Source organism: Cyprinus carpio, chromosome A11 (genome assembly GCF_018340385.1).
Source record: "Cyprinus carpio isolate SPL01 chromosome A11, ASM1834038v1, whole genome shotgun sequence".
Taxonomy (NCBI): Eukaryota; Metazoa; Chordata; class Actinopteri; order Cypriniformes; family Cyprinidae; genus Cyprinus; species Cyprinus carpio.
Window position 1 is genome coordinate 26,559,804 of NC_056582.1, and position 20,930 is coordinate 26,580,733.

The 20,930-nt window shown below is 36.3% G+C and overlaps 1 long non-coding RNA gene and 1 pseudogene across 2 annotated transcripts; one reads left to right on the top strand and one right to left on the bottom strand.

Moving 5' to 3' along the window:
- LOC122146669 lies at positions 1 to 1,250 on the top strand. Of its 2 annotated transcripts, XR_006161205.1 has the most exons (4): positions 1 to 474; positions 528 to 597; positions 655 to 842; positions 1,000 to 1,250. It is a non-coding gene; the product is annotated as an uncharacterized LOC122146669 (long non-coding RNA). The 2 variants fall into 2 exon arrangements; XR_006161206.1 differs by lacking the exon at positions 1 to 474 and having other exon boundaries at positions 499 to 597.
- A 321-nt stretch (positions 1,251 to 1,571) lies between these two features.
- Positions 1,572 to 8,664, bottom strand: LOC122133906 (annotated as a pseudogene).
- Positions 8,665 to 20,930: the final 12,266 nt, after the last annotated feature.

Below are 20,930 nucleotides of genomic sequence, written 5' to 3' on the forward strand. Positions count from 1 at the left end.
TAGTGTTTTGATTTATGTTGATTCACATTTGAAAAAAATTATCTCATTGCAATACAGTGACAAAACTATGGAACCAATTTTAAAAAATGTAAAAGGTAATTGCGATTTTTTAATTCTCACAGTCCTGACTTTTTTCTCGCAATTCTGATTATTTTTTCTCAGAATTGAGACTTGCAACTGCAAGTTATAAAGTCCAATTTAGAGGATAAAGACTATTTTCTTACAATTTTAGTTTATATTTTGAGTTTATCTCACCAATTTTGAAAAAAAAAAAATAGCAAGAAGTCGCAATTGCAAGAATAAAATCTGAATTATGATCGTGAGATAAAAAGTCGCAATTGTGAGAAAATCTGAATTATGAAATAGTCGCAATTGCTAGAAGTCAGATTGTGAGAAAAAAAGTTGCAATTGTGAGAAAAAAATCTGAATTATGAGATAGTCGCAATTACTAGAAGTCAGATCGTGAGATAAAAAGTCGCAATTGTGGGAAAAAAAATCTGATAGAAGTCAAATAGTGAGATAAAAAGTCGCAATTGTGAGAAAATCTGAATTATGAGATAGTCGCAATTGCTAGAAGTCAGATCGTGAGATAAAAAAGTCGGCAATCATGGAAAAAAAAAAATCCTGCTAGAAGTCAAATCTTGAGATAAAAAGTCGCAATTGTGAGAAAATCTGAATTATGAGATAGTCGCAATTTACTAGAAGTCAGATCGTAAGATAAAAGTCGCAATTGTGAGAAAATCTGAATTATGAGATAGTCGCAATTACTAGAAGTCAGATCGTGAGATAAAAGTCGCAATTGTGAGAAAATCTGAATTATGAGATAGTCGCAATTGCTAGAAGTCAGATCGTCAGATTAGAAAAAAAGTCGCACATGTGTGGAAAAAAATCTGAACATTAGGAGATAGTCACAATTGCTAGTAAGTCAGATCGTGAGATAAAAGTCGCAATTGTGGGAAAAAAAAAATCAGAATTATGAATAGTCGCAATCTGCTAGAGGTCAGATCGTGAGATAAAAAGTCGCAATTGTGAGAGAAAAAAAATCTGAATTTATGAGATAGTCGCAATTGCTAGAAGTCAGATCGTGAGATAAAAGTCGCAATTGTGAGAAAATCTGAATTATGAGATAGTCGCAATTGCTAGAAGTCAGATCTTGAGATAAAAAGTCGCAATTGTGAGAAAAAAAATCTGAATTATGAGATAGTCGCAATTGCTAGAAGTCAGATCGTGAGATAAAAGTCGCAATTGTGAGAAAATCTGAATTATGAGATAGTCGCAATTGCTAGAAGTCAGATCGTGAGATAAAGAGTCGCAATTGCGTGAAAAATCACAAATCGTGAGATACAAACCCACAACTGCGAGAAAAGTCAGAATAAAAAAAAATTCTAAGGGGAAAAAAAGTCTGAATTGTGAGATAGAAAATCATATTTTCCTCATGCAAAATGTCATTTCTTGTGAGAGAAAAAACAGGAGCTGGATGTGTCTTGGTCTTGTTGGTGTGTTACGTGGTCAGATTTTCTCGCTTCATCTTAACTTAAACACATATGAACTATCTACAGGCTCCTCATACATCACCAAACAAAAACCCACGAGCGTGTGAATGAAAACTGTCCTGTGGAAGAGGGAGGGTAAACGGTTTCTGTCGTCGTGGTGTGCCCGCTCATCTCTGGTCCTCCAGGGTCACTTCCTCTGCTGACAGAAGACCAGCTACTGCAGGTAGATGAATGAGTCGACCGCACCTCTTTCTTCCCATTGGATCCCGACGCTCCCTGGCTCCGCACCCCGGCCCGAGTCTCACTGAGACGCTGTGAGGTGGGGTTGTCGTTCTTGCCCTCCTGGCTGGACGGAGGCTTGTTGTTCCAGGGGCTGTTGGCTCCCAGCGCGGGCGAGTTGTTAAAGCTGTCCCGTCGTCGGTCGATGCCGTTAGCCGCGTCGAACTGTGTGTTCTCCAGCCGCGTGATCAGACGCTCGTCCTCGTCCCCGAACTCTCCGCCCATCAGCGTGGGCTCGCCCACCACCATCACATCCTGAACAATCCAAAACACACCATTAGCATTAGAAACACCTTTTAGGGGGGCCCAAAAAAATGGTTTATATTATAGATATATATCCATTATATATATATATGCTATATATATATATAAAATAAAGTATATATATATAGACATATATACATTATATACATATACATACAGTACAGACCAAAAGTTTTGGAAACATTACTATTTTTTATGTTTTTGAAAGAAGTCTCTTCTGCTCATCAAACCTGCATTTTTTTTGATCAAAAATACAGAAAAAACAGTAATATTGTGAATATTATACAACTGTAAAATAAGAGTTTTCTATTTGAATATACTTTAAAAAAATAATTTATTTCTGTGATGCAAAGCTGAATTTTCAGCATCATTACTCCAGCCTTCAGTGTCACATGTAACATCCAGTCTATCACATGATCATTTAGAAATCATTCTAATATTCTGATTTATTATGAGTGTTGGAAACAGTTCTGCTGTCTAATATATTTGATGAATAAAAGGTTAAAAAAGAACTGCATTTATTCAAAATAAAAAAAACAATTCTAATAATATATATTCTAATAATAATTTTCTTTACTATCACTTTTTATCAATTTAACACATCCTTGCTGAATAAAAGTATTGACTTTTTATTTAAAAAAAAAGAAAGAAAAAAAAATTACTGACCCCAAATTACTGACCAGTAGTGTATATTGTTATTACAAAATATTTATATATTTTAAAAACATAGCTTCTTCTTTTTTTTTTTTTTACTTTTTATTCATCAAAGTATCGTAAAAAATGATCACATGTTCTGAAAAAATATTAAGCAGCAGAACTGTTTTCCAACTTTGATAATGAACTATCATATTAGAATGATTTCTAAAGGATCATGTGATAATGCAATCTGTTTTAATAATTATTATGATTTGTATTTTGAAGTAGCAAATCAGCATACGAGAATGATTTCTAGAATCACATTATTTTAAATTGTAATAATATTTCACAATATTACTGTTTTTTCTGTATTTTTGATCAAATATAATGCAGGCTTGATGAGCAGAAGAAACTTCTTTCAAAAACATTAAAAATAGTAATGTTTCCAACTTTTGGTCTGTACTGTATATATATTATATCTATATATATATATATATATAATATATATATATATATATATATATATATATATATATATATATATATATATATATACACACACACACACACACATATAATTATGTGTGTTCACGATGTAACAAGTCGTGTGATTGGTTACTCACTGGGACCTGACTGGACAGCGGGAAACTGTTGGCTGGGCTCTTCTTCTTGCTGTTGCTGTTGTTGTTGGAGCCGCCGCCGGCGCTCATGGTGCTGCCGCCTGACATCTTGCGCTTCCGTCTCTTACTCGGCGCCTGTCTGGCCGGCTCAGCTGCGGAGAGACACACACACCACGAGCTCAAACACACGCTACACAAACACCGGCAGAGTTTCGGAGACACAACGAGCGCCTGCGCCTGCTGACCTGGAGGAGCCACCATCCTCTGCCACTTCTGGAACAGACACGTCTTCAGACAGTCTCGGGGGACTCAGACTGTACGTCTTGTGTCTGGACATCAGCTCCTGCATGGGCTCCAGGATCACACACAACTGAGACAGAGACACACAAAAAGACATGTTACTAATAGAGCTGTCAAGCAATATAAATGTTTAATGCAAACGCTGTGCCGATTTATCTAATTACTTGGGCTGCGAAATTACCCCACAAAAGATCATTTAAAGTCTTTATTATGTTAGATGAGAAAAACATTGAATAGACATGGAAAAAGTAACTTTAAAAATAAATATTTTGATTCAACATAGCATTTAGGTGCATTTAAACGGACTGAATTAGAATTGCATGAACAATGCTGAATGGGTTTTAAAAATTTGAAATATGAAATGATTTTTTTTTTATGTGCCAGTAGGTGGCAGCGATTAGGGAGTCATTCATTCAACTGATTTGTTCAAACAGCTGATTCATTCAACCAAAGCAAGTCTTTATGAATGAGTCACTGAGTCATTGGCTCACTTGATTTGTTCAAATGGCTGATTCATTCAACCAAAAGCAAGTCTTTATGAATGAGTCACTGAGTCATTGGCTCACTTGATTTGTTCAAATGGCTGATTCATTCAACCAAAAGCAAGTTTCTTATGAATGAGTCACTGAGTCCATTGGCTCACTTGATTTGTTCAAACAGCTGATTCATTCAACCAAAGCAAGTCTTTATGAATGAGTCACTGAGTCATTGGCTCACTTGATTTGTTCAAATGGCTGATTCATTCAACCAAAGCAAGTCTTTATGAATGAGTCACTGAGTCATTGGCTCACTTGATTTGTTCAAATGGCTGATTCATTCAACCAAAGCAAGTCTTTATGAATGAGTCACTGAGTCATTGGCTCACTTGATTTGTTCAAACGGCTGATTCATTCAACCAAAGCAAGTCTTTATGAATGAGTCACTGAGTCATTGGCTCACTTGATTTGTTCAAACGGCTGATTCATTCAACCAAAGCAAGTCCTTTATTAATGAGTCACTGCGTCATTGGCTCACTTGATTTGTTCAAACGGCTGATTCATTCAACCAAAGCAAGTCTTTTATGAATGAGTCACTGAGTCATTGGCTCACTTGATTTTGTTCAAACGGCTGATTCATTCAACCAAAGCAAGTCTTTATGAATGAGTCACTGCGTCATTTGGCTCACTTGATTTGTTCAAACGGCTGATTCATTCAACCAAAGCAAGTCTTTATGAATGAGTCACTGAGTCATTGGCTCACTTGATTTGTTCAAACGGCTGATTCATTCAACCAAAGCAAGTCTTTATGAATGAGTCACTGAGTCATTGGCTCACTTGATTTGTTCAAATGGCTGATTCATTCAGAAACCAAGCAAGTGACCGCCTTCATTAATGAGTCATTGAATCACTTGTTCACTTGACTTGCTCAAACCTGTTGATTTATGTGTTGATCAGATGCACAACAGTTCTGCTTTGTCTTGAATTTTAGAGGTACACAGCTGTATTCTGCTTCATCATGCCGTCAGTCGTCCTGCATCATGTTTGTTAACAATGTAAGATGATGTACAGGTCTGGCGGGTGTTTTAAACGCATTAACCAAATGAATGTGTTAAATCGACAGCCCTAGTTACTAATGAGCTGAATGGAAGCTGTAGATGTCTCAGTGTTGTGTTGTGTGTGGTGTTCGTACTCGGAGGTAGTTGAGGGTGGAGTTCGACAGGCCGCATCTGGTGATGTTTTTGGACAGCTGATCCAACATCTGCGGGTCCTGAGCCTGAGACAGACACAAAATCACACGATCATCAGGTATGAAACACCAGCTAGAAGAACAAACACTGCGAGGTGCAGGAAGAGGAACTGACATGCATGGCCAGGATGCTGCGGGGAATGAGCTCCCTGTGCTGCCGGATGCTGAAATGCCACGTCTTTATCCTCATCATGTCATCGAACATGAACTCCAGGTACAGACGGCCCTCCACACACACCTGAGGAGACCAGCAGAGTTACACCACAGCAACATCCCGCTGAACTAGGGCTGCACAATTAGTGGTGGTCAATATTTCGATGTGGATTTGCTGTATATGTAGTGTGCATATGTCGTTGGCATCTCGTCAGTGAAGCACGGTTCTGTGATCAGCAGTAAACCTCCATCCGAAGGCCAGAGAAGAAATCACTGCAGCTGAATAAACTGAAGCTTAAACCGCTTTCATTGATTCAGCATGACTATAAACACACGACTGCAACAATATATGGTTTATCTGAGTTCTTATGATGGAGATTGACTACTAATCACAGAACCAGCTTTACTGACGGGACACGCATCAATTAACCGTGCAGCCCTACGCTGAACGTCACATTAAACACACACACACCTGTGTGAACATGGGTTTGCCGTTCTGCGTGACCATCGTACACTGATCACAGTCCAGAGACACAAAGTTGTTGTGGAAGGACTCTTTAGGGTGCTTGAGAATGTAGTAGAGCTCATTGGCGCCGCCTTCAAACACACTCCTGAAGTAACGAGGAATCAGCGTCCGGCCGATCGCTGCGAGACACAAAGCATCCGTGAGGACAAGGAACCAATTAAATACATACTGGGTGTTATTTCATGAGAATCTGTAGTTGACAGTTACTATGCCATTTAGTGTCATTTTTCATAATTCCTATAAATAACTCAAGCCTTAATCACAACTGTTAAAGTTTGTCTCAAGCAATCCGATCATATGTGTAGTGCAAATGGTAAAACCATCCTACATCATATTCGCTGAATGAAATACAATACTAGTTTCTTGCTAATTTTGAGGCTTTGATTCCAAAAATAGCATGATTTGCTCAATCATGTCATACTTTTGTATAAAATATGATGCATTTTGTAGCATTTTAGTTTTTGACAACCATTTGTGCAGTGAAGAAGTCTTATATTGTCCTTATTCAGCAGAAAAGCAACTCAAACACATGATTCTGGTCTGAATTTAAGCCAGATCACAACAATCTGTTCATTTTTCACATGCATTATTTAAAGCCTAATCCTGATTTCAAGCTCAGAATTATGGCCAGTGTAAATGCAAACACGAGCCCGATGTTTTCTGCTGCATCTGCAGGTGTTTTACTGCATCCAAACAAATTACAGATTTTATAAAAAAAAAAAAATTTTTTTTAATTATTTTGTAAAGTTTGTGACATTAAATGAACAGATTTTCCCACTCCTTTGTAGATTGTAAGTTAAATGTTACATTTTTAATAATTCTTTTAGTCGTTAAAACGTTTGACACCTGACTGCTTTTGTTATTTTGATAAGTGCATTAAAGCTGAAACATATAAAATTTGAAGCTCTAGTATTTTTTTTACTCAAGGGCATAATGAGTAACATGCACAATGTAAAAAAATATTTTTTTTAGAGTTGCAAATTAAAACTTTTTTTTTTTTTTTTACAAGAAAGTACTACAGTTTTTCTTCTTCAAAATTTCCCACTTAATTCAATGTGTTACTTGCCTTTTTTGTAACGATTTGTGAAATTTACAAACAATTTCTAAACGAAAACTGTTTCAAAGTAAATCCTACACATTTTTTTTCAGTGCAGTCATGAGTTACATAGTAACACCAGGACTAACAACAGTCTCAATAGATCCACTTGTGATCAGATCACCTGACGCAGATTCTTAATATCAGGCCAATGTCATAGATAAATTTATGAGAATCATTAAACACAAGCGAATCTTTAAACCGGGTCTGATAAGTGAATGACATAGATGTCAGATCTAAGCGTCTCTGGATGAAACACTTGATACGTAAGGCATAGCGTCATCCTCAAAGAACTCAGTAGTGAAAGCGTCCCACCACAGATTATCACACTCCTGAGAGAGAAACACTGATATCATTCATCTGAAGCCGATAGATGTTTCTGTGCCAGCGTTACAGGGTTTACAAAAGTATGTTAAGTTTTTATGATGTTTTTAGTGCTGATGTTTTAGAGTTACGGGGTTTAGGTCTGTAATTTGAAACATTTAAAGCAGCTCGCCTCTCACCTCTGTCCAGTTCTGAAGCCGTTTGTTGAGTTCAAATATCCTGTAGTCTGTCTGATTCCCGTAAGGTGTGTGTCTCCTGAGAAAGACAGACTGTTTGATTTGTGTGTGTTGTGTGTATGATGGGATGTTTAGACTGTTTGAATTCTTGGACTTTATGTACTCTATTTGAATTATTATAGTGATTATAGTGCTTAAAAACAGCTACAGTTATCACGTAAACGATCAGACTTTGCTGTTTTAAATCTCCTGCATGTCTTCAGTCGTCTCATTGATAGTTTAGAGTGTTTTATCCAGTAAAAGCTCTTTTAGTGCATGAGCCATAAAAACCCAATGATCAAATATGACACTAATAAATGATATTTTAGAATGTGAGACTTGTGTTAGCATTTGCATATCATTGCTCTTTTGTTGATTTGTTGCTTCTATTGTCCTCGTTTGGATAAAAGCGTCTGCTAAATGTCTAAATGTGAGCTGTCTCACCCGATCCCTGGCTCCAGGTAGTCGTGGGGGAGGATACAATGGGCGTCGGGCTGCAGAAACAAGACAAAGCAAATAACCATGAAAGATCATGATCATGCTCACATAACATGCTTTATAAACGCCCTCATCCAGACACTGTGAAGTAAGCAAGTGCAGTTCTCCATCACAGTCAGGAAGAGAGCTGTTTTCTGCATTTATCAGTGCTAGAGTAGATACAAGGGAAGCCCCACCCACTTCCTGGACACTGATTGACAGCTGGCTCTTCCTGCTCCCGCTATCTGACAGAAACACATCCACTGACTGCTGATGCAGCTGAACGCTCTTCTGTCCTCACAGACGCTCGCAGCAACATCACAAGTGACTGATTTGAATCGCTCTCCATTTTTCATGCACATCATAAATTCTTCTTTATGGATAGTTTTTAGTATTATATATTCATGATACTGCTTTTGAAACAGACGGACTCACCCCACGTCTCTGTCCAGCATGGTGCCGGGGTGGAAGGGGGGGAAAGCGCTTCCGTTGGGGGGCTCCTTTGGGGAGTACAGCTTGAAGGACTTGGAGGAACAGCCTGAGTGTGGAGAGAACGAGAGATGCACACGTTCAGCTGTGATTCCACAGCATTCATTAATCAAACACCAGGACACAGAGATACTACAACTTCATTAAGAGCGGGAAATATCACAAATACACGCATCCTTCAAGTGGTCGCAACGACAATAAAATAATTATTTGTTCTTTACAAGTAATTGTATTTAATAGAAGCAATGCAATAAATACAATATAGTTTATTAGCCTAGTTGTAGGATTTGCTAAAATACCTAGGGTGCATTTATTTGATCAAAATACAGTACAAATTGACAAAAAAATTCAATGTGAATATCTGTTAAAGTAATTTATTTCTGTATTTTTCAGCATCATTACTCCAGTCTTCAGTGTCACATGATCTTCAGAAAATCATTCTAATATGCTGATTACTGCCCAAAGAAACATTTCTGATTATTATCAATGTTGAACACAGTTGTGCTGCACAATATTTTTTATATATAAATATTATTTTTCAGGATTCACAGATGAATAGAAAGTTCAAAAGAACAGCATACATTTTGAAATAGAAACAAAAAATCATTTGTTACATTATGAATGTATTTACTGACACTTTTGATCAAATTCAATGCATCCTTGATAAATAAAAGGATTAATTATTTCTTACTTCAAACTTCTGAAAGGTAATATATCACAGTTTCCACAAAAATATTGTGCAGCACAACTGTTTTCAACACTGATAATAATCAGAAATGTTTCTCGAGCAGCAAATCATCATATTAGAATGATTTCTGAAGATCATGTGACACTGAAGACTGGAGTAATGATGCTGAAAATACAGCTGCACATCACAGAAATAAATTACACTTTAACAGAGATTCACATAGCAAACAGCTGTTTTACATTAGAATAATATTTCACTATTTTTACAGTATTTTTCATCAAATAAACACAGCTTTGGTGAACAAAAGAGACTTAAAAAAAACCTGTACTCATTCCAAATACTTGATCAATAGTGTATATACACCATTATAATACAGACTATTCCAGTGCTGCTAAAACACAGAGATGCTGATTTTGCATTGACCTTTGTGAAAGAGTGAATGTATAGTGCGTGTGTGTGTGTGAGTGTGTGTGTGTGTGTTGGGGGAAAGCATACAGTGTCTGTCTCACACACTCAGGCAGTAAAGACCCTCCATAAACAGAACACAGGGTCGGAGGTCAGCCACACCCCTCTCCCTCTCCATCCCACCAATTAAACACATCTATAACACGATGCATTCAGCCACAATGAGGTCACGACCCCTGCTGTCGCGGGAACAGCTCCGACTCATAATGACCGCTCGACGTGTCTCGCAAATAAATCGGAGAGCTTTATCAAACACTGACACTATTTACCAGGAAGGTGCTTTTAAACCACAGTAACTTACAAACATACACAGTAACCATTAAACATGTTGCTGAAGTTAAAAGCGGTGGGAAACGTATAAAATCCGCCTGTAAGCTTGAAGCAGCAACACATGCTCACATAAACAAGATTCTTCCACACATTAACATCTACAATGCAGGAGTCTCCATGCAATTTTCAATGCTGGACCGTCCAAAAGCTCAATCTGAAACACATATAAAAAATTCTCACGCTCACAGCGTACAGGAAGCGTCTCAGAGCACATCCTTCATTAAACATTCATCACACAGTCTTTGAGCCATTAAATATTCACTGGGGACGACACTGGACACAGGTCAGGCCTGTTCACGCAGCACAAAATATTCACTGGGGACGACACTGGACACAGGTCAGGCCTGTTCACGCAGCACCACACTTATCAATATTACACGCAGTAAGGCAACAATGTAATATATTTAGGGGAACACAACACATCAATATGGTCTCATAATGTAAATGTCAGTGTTTTAGCTACACCGTCAAAGCTTAACATTTAAAACACAACTAACAGCTTTTCTAATCCATTTAAATCCAAAGAAACAACAGCTTCAAGACTTGAATAGCTTTGCTCCAAACAACTTTTACCACAAAAAGTGATGTTTTTCTTCCGTATTTCTGTCTTGTCTTTCCAATACAAATGTGTGAAGATTTAAAATCAAGATGCACAATGACACAGAAGAAGCTCTTGGGTTCTGAAAAATGTATATAATTAGTTTCTTTCCCTCCAAGTAACATGTCAAAACGCATGATGCAAATTATTTAGCAATAGTTTTATGAAACCGCATCATGATAAATTAAACAAGCATGTTGATAAATCTGAAATAAAGAAATAATAGATTTAAAGTAACAGGACTAGAGTTTAAACATTCATTCTTAGGGGGAAAAAATGTAAATAATAAACAAAAACAATAAAGAAAAAGTCAGTTTACTTGTGAAATAAACAGAATAAGATGGTCTTCTTTGTGAAACAAACAGCAGATCGATCAAAATGATGTGAGTTTATGATTAAAACATGAACAAATCTGCTGCTGGGCTCAGAAAAACTATCTAAATTCAAAAGAAAAACCAGTTTTTATATCTAATAGACACATTTGTTCTTGTTCTAAACATCTACTCCAATTTTGTTCACTTATTTTAAAGACGCTTAATCCCTTTACTCTTACTTAATCTCAAATAAAATGCATCTTGATTTAAGAATGTTTAGGTATTTGTATTTCAAAAACGGTAGAAAATATTCATTTTTTTTTATGCAGTGCATGCAACATTTAATGACTTAATGAATTTAAGGCTTTTTATGACCCACACAAACAGATAAAGCGATATGCACACAAAATTTCTGATGGATAATCAGACTAAAACATCAAAAGCATGTCGAAAGGAAATCAGCCTGTTTATCCATTTAGTAAGTAATAAAACGTGAGCATTAGATCTTAAGAGCGTCCCATTAAGAGACATCATTCAACAGCTGCTTAATGACTTACTAAATCAAATCAAACTACAAAACTCAAACTTCCCGTGCAGTAAATTGCTTTCTTGAAAACATCAGCAGCAGCAGCAGCAAAGCAGCGCACATTACTTCAGGCTACAGGGTTGTCCATAATCCGAATTACCCGTCTAAATGTGTCACCATGATGAGTTGAGTGCACACAGGACAGCAGACGTCATTACACCAGCCCAACATACAGATCACATACAGACGAATCATCTGATATGTCTAATGGACTGTTTTCACCCACAACACCACAGAGACCCTCGAGATCGCGCTGATGGCTTCCAGTAAATGGAAATTACTGCGAAATCAAGAGCAAAAAAAACAACTTTTCAGAGGCCAATGCGGGTGCTGACACGGGGATATTTCACACTCGTAGTAATAACCAGAAACAAATAGTCTTACCGTGAAAAAAGGCAGTGTTGTTCCCCTAAATACAATGCAAAAATGCAGGACTTTGATTTACTTTAAAGGTGTACTGTTCATGCAGCCAGATTATGGCATGCACATGCATCTGAAACAAACAGTTTTAATGAAAATAGCATACAGTTTAAGTAGTCAAACTAGAGTTTGAAAACGTTTTATTACTTAGGCTGAAAGGTTTCAAAATGCATAATCTGACAAATACACTACCCTTAAAGTTTAGTTTACTCGTGAAATAAACAGAATATGAATGGTTAACACTTAAGATTGAGAGAGAAAATCAATCATATGAACGTATCCGTCAGTTGTTTACACTATATAACCGCGCGCACACGTTTCACATAATACACAACACGTTTACTGTGAAAATCCCGGTCTGCATAAACTTAACAACGCAACACTGTAAATGAAAGGCCGTCTCTGTAGGGTTGTGAATGAGCTGATAGTTCATAAATAAAGCCCCTGTGATGAGGCCGCGGCTACATGCTAATGCTAACATCGCAATAAAAACACCGACATTAACCGATAATCCGCTGAGATACAACAGCTAAACTAAATCAGATAAAACGCGAAAATCCGTGTTAAAATAAAAGGTCGACAGTGAGGTTGATATAAAGCGCACGGTCTGTCCAGATAAACGGCCTGCAGAGCGCCGTGCAAAATAGCTCTCAGCTTTAACCTGAATACCTGAGGGCCGGAGGACCGAGCGGGACTCTCCGCACGGTCTTTATGCGAATCCCGGACGCGGAGGATCGTTAAATCGGTGTGAACTCATGGTATAACGAGCGGCTATATCGCAGAATCGTCCGGTTTGCGTCGCGCGATGCCTACGAGCTTCAGGTCCCGGGCGCTCGTCAGCTCATCACCACCCGCCTCGAGACTCTTTGTTTCACGCGCGGAAGCGTGAACAATAGACAGCGCACAGTCCAGACTGAGACTCGCTCGCCTCGCTCCTCGCTCTCTCGCTCCCTCTCTCTTAGATCCTCTCTCTCACTCTCGTCTCACCCTCTCTCCTCCTCTCTCGCTCTCTCTGCTCTCCTCCCTCACCGTCTCTCCATCTCTCTTCTCCTCTCTCTACACCTCCTTCAATCTTAGGATTAATCGCTTGTTTACACACAAAGCTTTCTATATATAATATTTATATAAAATTGTACTTTCGTACACACCCAAAAAAAAAAAAAAAAAAAGGATAGAAAACATTGTATTACTTAATTTTATATAAATAATTATTAACCATGTCATGCACCAATATTAAAAATAATGTGTAAAATAAAATAATGGATGCTAAATACAGAAAAAGTATATGTAATTATTAATATATATATATATATATATATATATTAACATATATACTAATAATATATAACAATCTGCAAAATAATGAATATAAGATAAATGTAAAAAGATGAAAATTATGAATTTTTTTCATTTCTTCTTTGCACCTTATTTTAAAACTATTTATATATGCATTAATTATACACACACACACATATATATAAGTAATTACTTTGCATATTATTATATTACTTTTTTATGGTTATTTGTTATTGTTATATTGTACATTTCATTTTCTAGAACATTAATGCTTTGACAGTATTGTATGTAAACACAATCATGCCCCTAAGTACTTAAACTGATATAATTGCGGACAGACTGATCGAATGTTTTGAGACCCGTTTTATGAATTGTGTGCCCCGTCTGAGTTTCCCCGTTTCATGTTCGATTGAATGAGTCCATTTTATTGCCATTAGAAATATCCCTCTGGTGAGATGGAGCTTCGTCTCTGTGTGTCTCCAGCGCTGTTTGTTTGCGAAGCACTTTTCACATCTCTGTCATCACGTATCGACCGATAAAGAAATAAATCATGACTAACAAATGCACACATCACGCTTCGTTCTGATTCAGTTTTTTACAGCTTTAATGCAGAAGTCCAATGCAAAGGCCGTATTTTTTTTTTTTTAAACTCTGGGCTTTCAAAAAACATTCATTTGGTTTGTTATTTTTTTAACTCAGTCAGCTAGTGTCCACAACAATAAAGCATTCATAACACCATGACGCACACCCCCCCCCCTTGTGAGGAGCATTAGCATACGCGAGCCTGTCAAAGCAAATCAATGATTAACTATACACACAACAACATCTCGACCTGCATTAGTAGTCATCTTCATAGTCTGCCGCTTCTTCGACCTCAGCTGCAGATTAAAATGATAATTTATTACAGATGGGAAATTTCAAATAATCAATTCTGACCCAGGTCGACGGTTGAGACACTTAAGCATATTTGGTTCCCGTGTTACAGACTGACAAACAATCCAGGTTCACATCACGCTGTCAAAACATGTTTCAGTGTATCTGCATGTGATGCATGTGTGTTTCTGATATTTTTGAGATGCTGGCCCAGGAAAACAGTTACCCTATCTACAGCCTAATTAAAGACCTCACACATACAAATATGAATACAAAGATTTTTTTCTCTTCCTAATGTCTTGCTAAAAATGTATATTAATTTATTTTATTATTTTAAATTTTATTATTTTTAATGTTATTATACTTTTATTAAATAGGGCCTATATAGTTAACATTTTTATTTAATTTAAGAATTTATTTTGAAATAATAACTAGATATGATAATTATGAATTAATTTCTATTTTTTTTTATCCATTGCTTATACCTTATTTAAAAAATCACAAATAATAAAAATTTATATATATAGATATATCTATATATATACTATAAAAATTATTATGTTATCATTTTTCATTTCATTTAAGTTAATTTCATAATCCATGAAAATGTATTAAAAATAAAAATGAAAAAAATAAGAAAATAATGTATTTTTAATTTATTATTCAATTGTAGTATATTTAATTACGTTTATTATTTTTCAGTTTATTTGTTTTTGAATCTACTATAATTTATTATTAAATTCAATTACCATATTATAAATTTCTTACAGCTTATTATTTTTGTTTATTATACTCTATATTTGAAATATTTGATCATTATTATCTAATTTTATTAACTCATTTTTATTAACTTTTCATTTTTATCATTCAATGTTTTATTTTGTTATTAAAAAACAACAAACTTTTTTTAAATTTCATAACAAATTCTTATTTATTGGTATATTCTATATAAGTATTTTTAGTGTCATTACTGTGTCTCCAAAAGAAGCCTCTTCATATTATATGCACCAAATATCACAAGCCCAGCAATGCTGCTGTTGCAATGAATAAATCCAGACTAAACAAAGGCACATGGGCCAATAAAAACTTCTGAAAAAAGGTCCTGAGGGCACGAAACATGCATCAAAAATGTTGTATGATATGATGGCAGCCTCCTGCGGTCACTAGGGAAACGATCTCAGTTTATCTCAGGAAGGCTTGTAGCACTGCAAGCGACTACACAAAGGTGAATCGTCCTGATGTTTGTGGGGCGTCAATCTCAGCTTTAGCTGTCCAGAACTACACACGAAGGCCCAAGACCCACACTGCACATGAAAACACACGCTCGGATCCTTCAGAACCGCTCTGAGATCAGATCTCGGAGCCGCCTAAACCCCCGGTTTTTTTTTAGGGAGATGCAGTGCGGTGGGTAGCAGACTATGTTTAACTTTACTAAAGCATGCTGGCGAGATAGCAATCAAAGCAGCTCTGCAACAAACTGCACGGGGTTAAATATTGGTTTTAGGGTTCACTGTTTGTTTTATAAAGACCAGCGCAGAGTGTCTTCTGATTTCAGCTCACTCCTGAAAATCAGCTTGGATTCTCGCAGGATGCTACGGGCTGAAGACAGTTAGCAATCAACTACCATTCAAAGACACATCCACAAACATAGAGTTATGGTATTGTTTTTTTAAGTAATGTCTTGATGTAAATGTCTATTATATTATACTAAGTTTAAATATTAATATATTTATTTATGCATGGTACAATGAAAATATAGAAATTCTGAATTAGTATTTTTTATTGAATATATAATTTTGTTATATAAATTTGATTACTGTCACACTGCATATATAAACGCAAAGTAACTGTATTTATTTTGTTGACTTATATGTGAATTCGTCATCATTCAAAAATTACATAATACCTTGAAAAGATATATACACACACATTCTATGACTTTTAATTTAATTATTTTTTGTTTTTACATAGTATTTAAGAGATTATTTGTAATTTTTTTAAGTTAATTAAAACATAAAGATTTTTTTCTTGCATTCCGTTTTTTAATTTATTATTTAAATTAAAGATAGAAATCTTATTTTTTTATAATGATCATTTATTAAAAATAATTTTAATCTATAGATTTTTTTCTTATAACTATGTATTTCAATATAACTTATAATTTATAAATATTAAATTGAATTTATAGTTTTTTTATCTTATTTTTATGACTTAATTAGTACCTTACTTTAACACTAATTTTATATATTATTGTTATTATACACATTTTTCCCCCGCTTGTCATACTAGTTCCGTAGGCTTTTGTATAAAACGCTCTGCGAATATTGCCAAAACCGATCATGCAATAATAAAGTACTTAAGATGAAGATTTGATTAATAAGCCAAACCTTGCATTATAAAATCTCAGTTAATCAAAGCCCGGAAAAACTGTGAATAATCCAGCAGAGAAAAGCTCATTATCACTCTGAGTGTTGTGGAGTTGGTTTTGGTCATGCTCTCTACAGTAAAACACACCGTGGAGATGGAGCTGAGTATCTCTGCCAGGCCAGGCTTTCGCGCTGAAGGGTGTCGTTACACGATATGGGGGAAGGCTCTGAGGACTATCTTCGACAAACTCACTGTGTTCCCCGGTTCCACAGGGAAGGCAACGAGACATACATCTGTCACAGGCTTGATAACAGCCGCTAATGCAAAGCCCCCGCTGCCCCTGAAACCTGCCCCGCAGCTGACAGACTGTCCTTATAACAGCACAATACTGTCACTCAGACTAATACACAGAATAAGAAGTCAATGGGGCTCCACCACGCTTTACGACCCCTGAAATCTGCAAGATCGGTCAGGGACTTATCCAGACGCTGTGGTGATCATGCAAATATACGGCTGCACTAATTTCAGCAAAATGTGAAATAATAAGATTTTCATTATTATAGTTTTTTTTTTTGCAACACAGCATTTTTAAATAAGATTTTAAATAACTATAGTTTTTTTCAAACAGCAAATTGAGCATAATTGCCAAATTGTTTTTTTTATTTTAAAGTCATATAGTTTTGTTTTTTTTATGTATATTTAACTGATTGTTAAAACAAAATGATCACTAGAAAAAAGACTCAAAAAATAAAATAAGTTATTAAAACACACATTTGTGATTCACTGATAACTTTATTTTTTAAAATCTCTTTTTAATTATATAGTTGCACAATTTAAAAAAATGGCAATTTCTTAAAAAAAAACAATATATATTATATTCATATATACCCTTAGAAATACTGCATTAGTTTTTCTTTAAATTAATATTAAGAATTATTGAATTAAATGTGTTAATTTTTGACAAAATATAGGTATATAGGTATTTAGATTGCCAATATAGCCACACCACAACACACCACCCAAGTAGTGCATTTTTAAAACTCTGAATGCAAAATTTCGACTACGAAAACAAATGTATATACACACACACACACCACCACAAAAGTTTTGCAATTACACTTTTTCGGTGTCGAAAACCAGGCTTCCATAAAAAAACATTTCTAGCAAAATAACACAAAAAATGTCCACAATTTGAAAAAACTGGTCTATAGATACAATCCCCCCATGATTTTTGTAAAGATACTCTCTCATATTTCCAGGTTTGCATGAAACAATGACAAAACTTAAAACCACACAGCGAAATCTATGGGCCCCCAGAAAATTCACCCTAGGAACAAACACATTGATTTCTATGGCAAGTAACTGGATTTTGTCCATGAAAAATAAACAATTTAAATGTGTCCTTAATGATTATTCATGTTTGCAAATTTAGCGGACTATTGCACCTATTCCCTTTAAGCAGTGAGAATGTGACCCATAATGCCCCTCTGCACACACTCTGATTCACAGATATAATGAACAGAAGTGGCACCCTGGATTCACAGCTCTGCAGTCAAGCCCTCCTCCCCCTTCTGACCACAAAGAGGTGGGCGTGGCTCTGTGATGATTGACAGGTCTCCCGCAGGGCTGCTGTATTTCTGTGGCGTTAAGCAGTAAATCAATGCTGCTGTAAAGTGCTGATCACAGCGTTTGGATCAGGATGCAGCGAGCTGGAGGCGCTGGCAGAGTCTCCAGGAGACACACACCATGATCTGTTTCAGACGCAGGAAATGCAGCTCAGAGAAAGAGCTGTGTTCAGACCGAGTCTGCAACACACGACGCCTAGTGGTGACAGTCTGACAGGAAACCAGATATTACAACACTGCCTTACTGTTGAACAAAACACAAAACAATTAAAAAATAATGTACACACACAGACACACACACACACACACACACACACACACACAAACACACACACACACAAACGCACACACAAACACACACACACACACACAGACACAAACACACACACACACACCAAACACACAAAACACACCCAGCAACACACAGGACACAAAACACACACACACACACTCAAACACAACACACACACACACACGACACACACACACACACAAAAACACACAAACAAACAGAACAAAAAAACACAAACACACACACACACACAAACAAACACACAAACACACACACAAACACACACACACCCACACACACACAACAACACACACACAAACACACAAAGTACACAAGGTCTCTGAATTCTCGATTCTGCCATAAAAAAATAAACAGGCGGGGCAAATGGGTCGTTTGAATCTTTTGAAATCGTCCTATTTTCAGCATGTTAATATTCCCTGCATCTATAAATTCCCATGAAAACAAAAAATATTCAAAAAGAGCACCCTTTTTACAATAACCACAAAATAATGTTGTTTTGTTCCTAGAGCACCAATGCACTACATTCGAAAAAGAACAACCCAGGTCTAAACAAAAGACCCATCTATGCGAAGCATAATACATTCCACAAAACAAAGAATAAAAACCTTTTGTTCTTCAAATATTTATTTACAGCAGTACCCAAACTCTTGCAATATAATTTATTTGTCCACTCTAATACAAACAGCAGAACCACATCAAGTTAACAGGCGAAACTTTATCATTCACGCAACTTGGCATCAGCATGTTTTAAAAATCGCTGCATTAATATGTGGTCTTATGCCACAACATGTATTGAAAATAATATACCACATTGTTATGATTTTCTAGGACAATATAAGTTAGAGATGATGCTGTGACGAATGATCCTAACCATATCAGAGACAACTCCAATTGTCCCTACAAAAAAATGGTGAGCAAACAATAAATGTCTGTCCCCCAAGAAAAATCAAATTCACGATCCGCGATCCGATTGGAGAGCGTCGAAAAATCCACAGTGAATCGATTTTGCAGAACAAAACGCAAATTGATTTCGGAGTTTGGAAAAGCTCCCCAGAACTATCAAAACACACTGGAGCATCACAAATCCAGTCATAGGTGTCAACTTTTGGAATTGGACAAGTATGCAATCTGAAAAGCTGAATAATAATCTCTCCACTGATGTATGGTTGTTAACAGGACAATATCATGTCTGAGAAACAAACACATTTGACAACAACAAACAACATCTGATGGGAGCAAAAAAAAAATCTAAATATTGACGCAAACAATCTTTAAAGTTGTTCAAATGAACACAAAAAGCAATGCAACGAACTAATCAAAAATTAACCCCAATGATATAATTACGGTAACGACAATGTACAAAAGCACTTCATGGAACATGATCTTCACTTAATATCTAATGATTTTGGCAAGAAAAAAAATAACAATAATTGTTTTGACCAATACAATGTATCGTGTGTCAATACCCCAAAAAGACTTAAGAATGCTGTCAGTGCTGCAAGGAAAACAAATACGTTACTTTTTAAAATATACAAGTGATGTTTGAACACGTGAAAAAATTAATGTCTTGGGGATCAGTTTTTTTCTAGGGAATGTTTGACACTGAATGAACAGTTCAAAAAAAAAACAAATGACTCAAACAAAAAAGTTGATTCGTTTGTCTGCATACATGCCGCCTTTAGCATCTCCACTACTAACAAAAAAATGTCAAACAGATGGTTTATTTATAAGAACACAGCCCAAAGCCACCGCCAAAAATGCAATACGGTTGTGCTACACGCTGTAAAAGCACGCTGTGAAGGAAACCAAACCATCAATCAAAACACAAAAGCTTCGACTAAGGCGAACATTAACGCCGACACAGCTGAGGTATGATTATCTACTGTTGAGATCACACGAGGCCGCGCCCGGTGTCAGTCTGAAATACTGGTGGCAAAACGGGTAACGATAACACACCGCACCGCACGAATGCACAACAAACACGGCCAGTGTAATCACGAAAATACCAACATTCACACACACAACACGACAACAGAACAAGCACCCCATATAACCAATGACAGCAACAGCATTTAAACCAAAAAAAAGACACACAACATCATACACATAAGACACAACCCAACGCACGCACGACCCACACCACATCGGCCCAACAAATAGCTCAGACCAGCGAAAGCAGTAAAAACACACATACAAAAACGACAAAGAGCAACTCAATGACCTCGAATCACGCATAAGATAACAAAGAACAGAGCAAATCAACAAAACACAAATTCCGCAGGATGCAAAACACACAGAAACCCAACAATCGAGTTACACCTCAACCTCAACATCACAGCGTCACATACATACAATCACACAAAGACAAGAACACCCAACAACAACAACAGATAAACACAAAAAAAAAGCCAACAATGACATATTTGCATAACATGGACACACCACAAACAAATCGAAA